Source organism: Ptychodera flava, chromosome 18, assembly GCF_041260155.1.
Source record: "Ptychodera flava strain L36383 chromosome 18, AS_Pfla_20210202, whole genome shotgun sequence".
Taxonomy (NCBI): Eukaryota; Metazoa; Hemichordata; class Enteropneusta; family Ptychoderidae; genus Ptychodera; species Ptychodera flava.
In genome coordinates, this window is record NC_091945.1 from 34,423,066 (window position 1) to 34,434,719 (window position 11,654).

The window sequence follows — 11,654 nt, forward strand, 5'->3', positions numbered from 1 at the left end:
CGCTGTCAAGTAGAGCACCGGATATTCTCACATAATATTTTGAGCCACTCGATTATCATACATTTAATTGAACGTTTTGCAGTAATTTAGTATAGAGATATTTGAAGTTCACAAAGCTAACTTTTTTCGCCTACTGTCATGTCCGATTGACAAGAAGAATTAATATTAACCTAACCGAATGAGCAAAGTAAGAAATATCAGCAGGAGCAATGGATTTTCTTTTACCCAAATTCTGACTACTATTTGCCTGAAAAGACGTGTAATTTGTGTACTGGTTGGATCTTAATAACTGATTGGTGTATATAAATGCACATTGTGTTGACATACAAGGAGAGGGAGTCGACGGCAATCTTTCTTTAGGATTCTATGAAGGTATGATTGACATTTAAACACAAATGTATGCAATAGCTTTTATTATTTCGAAGAAAAAGTGTCGCAAACAATACACTGACTGCAATTTAGATTTTGTCAAGATTCTGGCAATGGCAACTGAGAGATTAATGTTGTGTGATCTAAGACCTAGATGGGCATGCTCACGAGCGATATCACGGTTTTCGTAATTTGGTCATTCAAACGGATGGGGCCACCAAAAAGCATAGACCCTACATTCGAGAATGATGATTCGAAAGTTCCTGGTAACAGCGGTAATATGACCCTTTTCTTATATACCCCGTACGTCTCACTTTCACCGGACAATAATTACCATTTATCTCGTACAGCCAAGTTTTCATTCGAACCAAAGTATAGGATTCGGGCTAAACTTACGTCAATAAACGTCAACAATTTTATGGAGTCAGTAATTAATGTGTGCACGGCGTCCCATGAGTTTAAAATTACCATCACATAACTAGGACATCGGAAAGATAAATTTAAGTATGCCTTTTAGTTCTGCATGACAGATTATTGAAAACAGTGATAAAAACTGAATCATTAACGTTTCTGTTGTTTCATTTACAAGTGATAGGCGAACGTGATATTTGCGAAATATATCTGTATAATGTAGTGATGATTTTGTTTTTCATAAGTCAGTAATATTAAAAAAGAAAGAGAAAAAGAGTGATTTTTATCTCTGAATTGGCTGCTTCCCAACGGCAAATTAGTTACGCGTCGATGGCTGTGAGACACTTTATCGTTAATCCAGGTTTTTGTCACTTTTCTGAGATTGGTTACCTGTGACTCTTCCAAAAACTACATGCATGGGTAAGTATAATCCCCTCATTTCATCTCTTATATAGAAAAAGAGAAATTTCAACGACACATAAATTATGCATTCATATTTTATCTCAAATAGTAATGGCTGTATACTCAGAAGATAAATACCGTAGCATAATACTCGACTTATTACATTCAACTGAAAACACTTTAACAGAATTGTCCTGCTGGCACATATTGAATTTGAACATACCGTGGTGATTTTGCACATAGATTGATAAAATTTACTCGACATCTTTCTGCGGCCCAGCTGATTGCGGTTTCCATGTCAACTGTATTGATTGCGGACTTTGTCATTGAAGGGAAGAATGTGCCTGAATACACAAAATCGACATTTAGATATTTAAAAAAAGATATCAACAGAATATTGACCGGGTCATTGTTGTAACGAATCCGTGCCATCACATTTCACATAAACTTTATTAACCTCGCGTAGTTTGCCTTGATCGGTAATTTAAATCGATAATAAAAATGCACACATTGATATTTTTCTTTAGTTGAATATTTTGTTCAATAGTTAATAGTGCATAAGTGACATTTTGGTCAGCTCGGAGCGTTTGTCTGAAAGATGTCAATGATATTAAGAGAACTATAGGTTTTTCAATGTAGGGTTGTTCATCAATTACTTTGTTCTGATATGACCGGTGTAATCACTATGCTATTTTGACATGGCACGTTGCCAATAGCGATGTTTGTGACTACTCTCACTGCAAACCAGTCAATTTCTATGCAAGGTCATTGTAGAATGCCGACAATGTCATTTCAGGACGTTTCAACAGGGCTTTTAAAGGAAATGATTCTTTAAGTGCAGCGACATTTAATAACAAAAAAGCAAAAAACCGCCACGAAAAATGCCTCTTGTGGACTTTTATTTGAGTATCCTTGTGGAGAAAGTAACAATCAAATGTTGCTCCTCAACAGGGAGTGTTGATCGTTCAAAGTCACTATTTAATATCGTAAAGGATTGTAGATTGAAGGCAATTAATTGAGAAAAAGTAACTCGGCTGCAAGTATGATTGAAATAATATGAAAAATATGACTGTATAATGCTTAGCTTCCTTACCATTGAACTCTTAGAACCGTATATTATTCATGTAAAGATGAAGATTTTTTCAACTTTCTTAGAAATTATGACTCCTTGAAGAGTAGAATATACCCTAAGGACGATGAGGAATGACACATGTATAAATTTACCTAATTGATATTTGAACAAGATATTAAAATACAGCCAAGTACAAAAACAACACTGTTTTTAAGTCCATCTTTGAAAATGTAAAATTCTCTATCATTCAATACAGTCACTTTGACATAGAATAAATTATTGGCAAGGACTGATGCACTACCATACTTCGTGTCGAAAACCGCGTATACTTTTCATGCACAGTGGATCTATTAGGCGCTACACGTCAAGCTTACAGCGAAAAGCCTGGTTACCTGATCTACCGCAGATCCGCAGCAAGTGAATATAAAGCATCTCAGGGATTTCATTTTTTCTTGACTCATTTAGATAGCATAGTCTTTCTCTTGATGGACATTACAGTGCTATCAAAGCCTTAACAATATTGTACACAGCCAATAACTACCGTGACCGAAAACGACACTAAACCTCTTCAGTTTGAAATTTCGTCTTTCTGTTTAGACCTGCGTCGTTCTATTTTGATCTGCGCTCTTAAGTTAGTGATTTCGTCACTGTGTTCAACCTCGGTCGTTCTGTTTTGATCTGCACTCTTCAGTTTGTAATTTCGTCTTTCTGTTTTGACCTGCGTCGTTCTATTTTGATCTGCGCTCTTAAGTTAGTGATTTCGTCATTGTGTTCAACCTGAGTCGTTCTGTTTGATCTGCACTCTTCAGACTGTAATTTCCTCGTTCTGTCAAGGGCACTCTGTCGTTCTGAATTGATAGTCTAAATGTACTGAGGGACTGGTCAGTTTCTTCGGCCTGGAGGGAGGTGGTTTCATTAGGGTGTCACCCTGTTTTAACTTTGGTGATGCAGGAGGGCGGGGGTCAGTGTATTTTTGAATTTCGGCACAGGCTTATATTTGCCTAAAATGCATTTTGCCAGCTACAACTTTCATCATTCAGTTGCATTTGTCGCTCTTCGGGCGCGTGACTTTAATAATAATAAGACATATTTTTAGAGCCCTTTCAAGTGCAAAACTTTAATATATCAGACATATAATAATGATATATATATATATATATATATATATATATATATATATATATATATATATATATATATATATATATATTATATGTTTAAAAATTTTCGGCGCGCCCTTAGGGCACATTACTTTGAAATATGAAACATATTTTCAGCAGGCCCTTCAGCCACGTGACTTTCATATAGATCAGAGATATTTGGATGTTTAATATTTTTCGGCGCGGTACTTTAATATATCAGAGATATATGTCAGAAATATCCTGATGTCTGTAAACTGAAAGTCTGTTTTGCACAGTGTACTAATCATTATGATATCTGCAGTTCATAATAAAAGTATGACAAGTTCCTGATACTTTTCTATTTTCACTATGAGAATTCAGTATTGTAAAGCAACATGCACTATCAACAGTTCTGGACATCTGGTTATGCATAGAAAGAGTGAAATACACTCACAGCTCATTCAAAATACTGTATTCAAACTTTAGCATTGACACTTTTAAGTTCCTATCTTACATCTAACATGACAACAATTTCATTAAAACACATAATGACTGAATTTTTAAATATAAATATACTCCAAAAATTAATTACACACACACACACACACACACACACACACACACACACACACACACACACACATATATATATATATATATATATATATATATATATATATAATACATATTATATATATATAATATATATACATATATATATTATATATATATAGATAGATAGATAGATAGATAGATAGAAATATAGATAGATAGATAGATAGATAGATAGATAGATAGATAGATTTATTTCAGTACTACTGGCCTCCGGCCAAAAAGTACAAAAACAAGAGCAGTACATAAGATACGGATCGCTAGCAATTGACAAAGTAGTTTTACAGTCCATATGATAAGCAAACAAGGTTTACAAGTTGAATCTTTGGTTATTTAAAACATCATCACGAAGCTGAGTGGCAGAAAAAATGTAGTTTCCTAGTTTTCTTAAAGTTGTGGTATTTATGGAAGACAGAAGTATCTTAAATTGTATAAAAGCGGTGGATTATAATAATAGGGAGCAATAAATTTACAGCGCAGGTCTCTATACATTGGGCAAACAAGGAGAAAATGATATTCATCTTCAACAACATTCAAACTGCATATTTCGCACAATCTCTCAGCTCTCGGAACATTATTCCAACGGCCAGTTTCAACCCTTAAAGTATGTGCAGAGGTTCTAAATTTACAAGAGCTAATCTGAAAACAGGTTGTTTTATACAAAGTAAATATGGCTCTAAAATAAGTTCTTTTTTAAATGAAGCATAAGTATCCAGTTTCCGTGATTCACTAATATCATCGGACCATAACTGCATATCGATATCAATACATCTTTGTTTAAATATTTTCAAAAATACTGCTTCATCTCCAACTCCTTGATGTTCCCACACTTCACCAAAACCATAACATTGCAATAAATATCGAACGCTCTTAGCCCAAAAATCATACCTACTTAGATTAATGTTATTGACCTGGTATTCATAACATTTGTATGTTAATCTATTTTTGTCCATTTTCAAAATTCTAAGCCAATATTTTACAATTCTACAGTACTGTGGTACCTTTAAAGAGACTCTACCCAATTCACCTCTCATGGCTGTAACTGGTGTGTTAGAAAACAGCTTTAAAAGAAAACGTAACATGTTATGATGGATTTTTTCTATATCTTTAGCAGGATGAAATCCCCAAATTTCTGTGCCATAAAGAAGGATTGGAAGAATTTTGCAATCAAAAATATCCAAGGCAAGTTTAACAGGAAGAGTGCCAAATTTAAGCAAGCAACTCTTCAAACTGAAAAGGGCTCTATTAGCCTGTTCACTTAAACACTTCTGGGCATGAAACCATTTCCCAGTCCAGGAGAAAACCAGACCTAGATAATTTTGGAATGAAGTTACCATCAAACGTTGCCCATTGTAAAACCATTTTTCATAGTTTTTCAAAGCACCACCTCTTCTAAATACAATGATTTTAGTTTTACCAATATTTACATTCAACTTCCACTGGCTACAATATTCATAAAGTTGATTTAACAAGCGTTGTAATCCTATTCTTGAGCTACTAATAAGGGTCAAATCATCTGCAAACAGTAAATAAATGATTTTAAGAAGACCAACTTCAACGCCAGAAAAATGCTGAGTGTTTCCCACGGTTTCTCCTATATCGTTTACAAACATAGTGAACAATAGCGGAGATAAAACAGATCCTTGTTGGACACCAAATTTACATTGAAACAAGTCTGTAATACCATTCGGTGTTCGTACGCTGGCCTTTACATGTTGGTACATTGAAAATATTACCTTGTACATTTTACCCTTTACACCTGATTTAAGCAATTTATAAAATATAGACAAGTGATCAATCCTATCAAACGCTTTTTCAAAATCGATGAAAGCTACATATAACCTCCCCTTTTTGTGTGCTAGATATTTAGAAATAATTGTTTGCAGTATAAAAAGGTTATCTGAAGTACAATATGACTTTCGGAAGCCTGCCTGTTCGTCAACAATCGGATGGTTATTATCCAACCAACTACGCAATCTGTTGTCTAGAATACTACAAAATATCTTACCAATGATTGGCAACAAAGTAATTCCTCTATAGTTGTTGACACATTCTGTGTGACCCTTTTTATAAATTGGAACAATTACACCCTGTGCCCATTCAGAAGGGAAATTCCCCGTATTTAAAACTACATTGAAAAGCTTACAAACCATTTCTCGAGCTAAGAGTGGGACTTTTTATAAAAATCTGGAGAAATCCCATCCATTCCAGGCGCTTTACCAGCCTTGAGTTTATTTATACACTTGTCTATTTCCTCTAAGGTAATCGCTGCGTTCAAAGAGTCGGTATCATCTACTCCATTATCCCCTTCTATTTGAAAGCTATTTACAAAGTCTTTGATTTCATCATAAAAGTCTACAAAATTCACATTTTCAAGACCTGGTGTATTCAAAAGGTTAACAAAGTAATTAAACCACTGATCTCTCACTATGTTGGAAGATGAAGGAGTTGACTTTCCTTTTACAAGCGACCAAAAGTACCTTGAGTTAGGTTGGTTGGCGGCAAAAACCAACTTGTCTAAATTGTGAGTACACTTCTCTTTCTTTTTGTATGTCAACAACTTTCTATATTGACGTTTAAATTCTTTTAACTCTTCTAAGTTTTGACTGGTTCTATTGTTTCTGTACCTGTTTAGCTTCAAATTTACAATACGTTTGAAATTCTTACATTCATTATCATACCATGTGTTTTCAACACAACGCAGTCTGTCACGAGACCCGGGGTCAAGTGTACAAGTGTGTTTCATTCGACTGGCAGCAGATTTCAACATATTCAAAAGACAGCCCGCAGCTTGATCAACATTCAAATTATCGATGGAAGCTTGAAATTCCTCCATGTGTTCCCTGCATTCAAGAGAATCCCAATAATTCAGAAAACCCATCTGTTCATCATTGTCCCATACATACTTGACAAAAGACATGTCATGTTCACTTCTACATATCTGATTTCCAATAATTCTAAGATCAACATTTCTCGTAGTTTTTTGGGGAAGTTGAAAACTAACATCGAATACTAAAGGTTGATGATCAGACTCTATTCTAGTATCAATATAAAACTGGACAATACTCGGAAAATTACGTGAATGGGTAAGGAGATAATCAATAACACTGGATCCAATATCACTAATAAAAGTAAAATCTCCACTGCCCGTTTCTTTAAATAGCCTACCATTTACAATGCGTAAATCTGTTGTTTTACAGAAATCAAGAAATTTCCTTCCAGCGATATTACATACGTTGTCACTATTAATACGTAATGGAATATCGATTTCTGAATCGCTCAAAATTTCAGAATCGCAGGACACATATTTCATCACACTATCATTTGTAAAGTCCGCCTCGTTCGCTGAACGGCGTTAAAATCCCCACAGACATAGAACTGTGAACTAGGAAAATCACTTACAAATTGAGCGAACTCTTGTTCCAAAATTTCCAGTGTACTATTAGAGATAGCACTAGCAGTGTTATCCGGCGCAACGTACACAACAGCGAAAATAATTACAGGTATTTTCGCAGGGATTTCGTCATAAAGAAAATCCACACAATATTATCAGAAATACTTGACACTGTGTTGATTTCAAGCAGAGTGACTCACTGTAAAATATACTAATACCACCAGGGTGTCTGCCAAATTTAGAGCGTTTGGACCTTGATTTGTGAAAGGATTTAAAGCCAGGCATAGCATAACTAAAACCTTCTGAAATCCACGTTTCTGTCAAGCAAATTAAATCAAAACTTTGTAAATACGAAATAAAATCAACATCACATATCTTAGAAGCCAAGCCATGGACATTCCAAAAGGTACAATGAAGTCTTGGCAGATTTATTATTGATGGTGATTCATGAAAAACGTTCGGTTCAAAAGAATCACAAAATATGTCCTCTTCACTATCCGGATTCTTGTTATCTTGGCCTTGGCCTTTACCCTATCTTCTATCCGACAACGGACGTATGTCGTCGCGAACGCTATCGTAGACGTATGTAACACCGTCTATTTTCAATTTATCGTACGATAAAAATGCCCTTTTTCCTTGTGCTCTTGCTGATGCTAGATGGTGACCAAGTTTTCTTCTTTTATCTCTAACTCTTTGCGTAAAATCTTCTGTTATCTTGAAATCTGTATCTTTCAGAACTTTAGCTGCCTCATATACCTGCTTTCGTTGTTGATAGCGGGCGAATTTCGCTATTATTGGTTGTGGCCGAACTCGAGAACTTGAAAGCCGATGGACTCTGTCGAACTCGATATTGTCACCATTTATGCCTAATTTGTCCGTTATGAATGATTTCACCTTTGACTCGGACTGATCCCACGTTTCGTCATCGTCCTGACTAATGCCTTTGAATAATAAATTATCCCGTTTCATTTGGCCTCTAAGGGAATCTAGATCGTTTGTCAAATCGTTGACTTGGTCGTTCAGATTCTTGTTTTCTTCGGTCAATCGCGCTGTTTCTTCTCGAGCTTCGAGAAGCTCCTGTTTTACGTCTTGGATGTCTTCAACCAGACTGTCAATCTTTTTGTTCAATTCATTGGCCATTCTATCCATTTTCCTGCCCAGGTCAAGTTTCATGTTACGTAACTCCTGCATAACATCTCCGAGTTCAACACTTTCGTTGTTTGCAGCAGGATTTGATGAAAAAAGTGTAGTTTGCCTTGTACGTCGTTTCTCGGAGGATTGTTGGCTACTTTGGTTAGGACCAGGGTTACTTTCAATATCTCCAGACAACAGCAACAAAGATATCAACGCAAGACGAACAGCCAAACAAACGGTATTACCATTGACATCAAAATGGCCGCGAACACCTGTACCACTCGGTGGATGCTCGAACGTACCAATTCTCATTCTCCACTGTTCTATAGAGACTCCCATTTCCAGAACTGAACTTCCAGGCTGACCAGTAACACTTTAGCTATTCAACAGTATGATACACTATGACCAAAAGTCCGTCTATCATGAAAAAAACACCAAGAAATCGGGACACGAAATTGCAGCCAGGTGTCAATTCGAACGCCCTCTATATATATATATATACTGAATTATTTTGTTTATACTCCACCTTATGTTTTACCTTTGTCGAAAGCAGGGGGCGATCACCCTGTTTTCGAAAGTTGGAATAGGGGGTCACCCTATTTCGAAAGTTGGAATGAAGGCCGGGGGTCAGGCACTTTGATATCGGCAAAAAACGGCAAAAAAAAAAAATCCACCGCCCCTCTCCCCCAGGCCGAAGAAACTGACTAGTCCCTAATGTATGATACAACGACTTTGATGTTGACATAACTTTGTACGAAAATTGATAACTGAAAGCCGTTCAGCTTGAAATGCAAACGACAGACCGTATTGAAGAAGCTAACTCACCAGATCTTTGTCTTTCGTTGCTAATACGGAAAAACGTTCAGTACGTATGCGTACCTCTGCTCACGCGACCTGCGCCCTGTTGTCTCACATATACACATTGGGCTGTCAATTCCTTGATGGGATTCTTTACATTCTACTTACGCGTTTCCATACCATAGCGCGGCTTCAAAATTTTAGAGTAAAAATAAGTACATCGGGTAACTGGAACCACAGGATTTATTTCCTCGGTGTTATCTTTATTTTCACGCTCAGTAGTGACTTTAATTAACCTGCGTGCGTTCAACCGACGATTAAGTATTATTCCACATCGAGTTATTTTTTTTTTGCTATTTGCATCACAACAGTAGCTCCGGTAATTCATCACACAAGCTGTTTTCTTTATCTCCAATATTGTCGCTTTATGCGTGTTTCATTTTGCCCTTTACTTCTTGATCAGAGATCTGACAATAAACTATTCAAGCTTCTTGAATTTACAATCATCACGACAGGCTGTACCATGGTTTAAATTAAAATATATTCATAACCGAGACGATGGTAAGCATTTCATTTAGTTCTAAGTAGCCGTATGTCTCAAGAGTTTAAACACACCATATTAAGGTAGTATGCGCCTCGAAAGTGAAGGACTTAAACTTTTGCTAAAACTTTCCTCAGTGAAACTTTTGAACTTTCTCTCACCAAATCAATAAAAAATAAGTGGTCACCGTGCAAATATTGATATTAGAGAAACAAATTACTTGACATTTACAGATCTTTAAAATTCAAAATGACCGCCATCACTGTTTTAACTCTATGGGGAAAAATAAATTTTCGATTTTCGAAACACTGAGACAGTGAAAATGTGTCTTACTCCCAGAGCTTTAAATGAGCCCCACAAGTGGTAGATCAGAAAAGAATTGTTAACGTCAGAATATCTGTCCCCAAGGAGCATTCTACATTAGGTACTTTGGCTTTGAATCTATAAAATATCATAAAGTAAAAGTGCTTACTATTGCCCTCTCAGACGTCCGAAAAAGGTAGCCTAATTTTTTTATATTTGACATGAAACTTGTTACCTCCATAATGTAATAATCTCAATAAATGTAACATCAACCATAATTGTAATAAAATTCCCCATACATGTAATAGCCCATAAATATAACAAAAATCAATAATAAAAGCCATAAAAACAACAACCATATTGTAATAAATGGTAACCATAATGTAATAAAAAAATCACCCACAAATCTCATACTTGTCATGCATTCTGTCATCACAATTGAAGAATTAGCCCCAAAATATGTATCTATGTAATAAAGGAAAGCAACTCAACATATAGTTCATATCTTAATTGTTTGTGTTCAGTGCGTTTTGTGTATTTTGTAAGTGTACTTTACGTTTCGCTGTCTTGTGTGTGGAACTGATTGGCCATGGCGAGACACTGCTGGAATCTGCGTGTTAGTGCCGTCTCTATTCCATAGTGGAGAGACTGTATAACACTACGATCCTTTAACGCTGTTTTTCGAAAATTTGCCATGCTTTCTTCATCAGTCGCCTCAAATTCATCTTCAGTGGATAAATTGTGCGGAATAACTTAGATTGTCTGTATTCCTATGTTATCCAACTTGAAGTTTGTTTCCTCACTCTGGATGCTAATTTTGCTGTACTGTGTTCAAGGTAGTGTTCGTATTATGTTTACTAGATTGAAATATAGATGTGTTCTCGCCAACCTGTTTCGTGTCGTACGTTTCTATTATAAGATTGTATATTTCTCTGTTGTTTGTTCTGAGGCGTCTGTTGTATTCTACAACATATTTGTTAAGTTTGGTGGTATGACCTTTCAACAATCTATCGGCATACCAATGGGTACAAATTGTGCACCACTTCTTGCTGACTTATTTCCGTATTCATATGAAGCACAGTTCCTACAATATCTCTACAAAGCAGGATCTAAAAAACTTGCAAGGCGTTTTAACAACACGCACAGATATATTGATGATCTGATTAGTCTAGACAATCCAGACAAATCAAATTACTTACATCATATTTATCCTGATGAGTTGGAAATCAAAGAAACAACCGAGGGTAAGAACTCAGCTTCATATCTTGATCTGTTCATACAAGTGGTTACTAATGGGCTACACACTAAGCTGTATGACAAAAGGGATGATTTCATATTTTGAAATCATAAATTATCCCCACTTGTCAAGTAATATTCCATCTGCACCTTATGGTGTGTACGTGTCTCAACTTCTCAGATATTGTAGGGCTTGTGATTGCTACGCTGATTTTCAAATGAGATACGGCTTATTGGTATCAAAACTAGTGAGACAGAGAT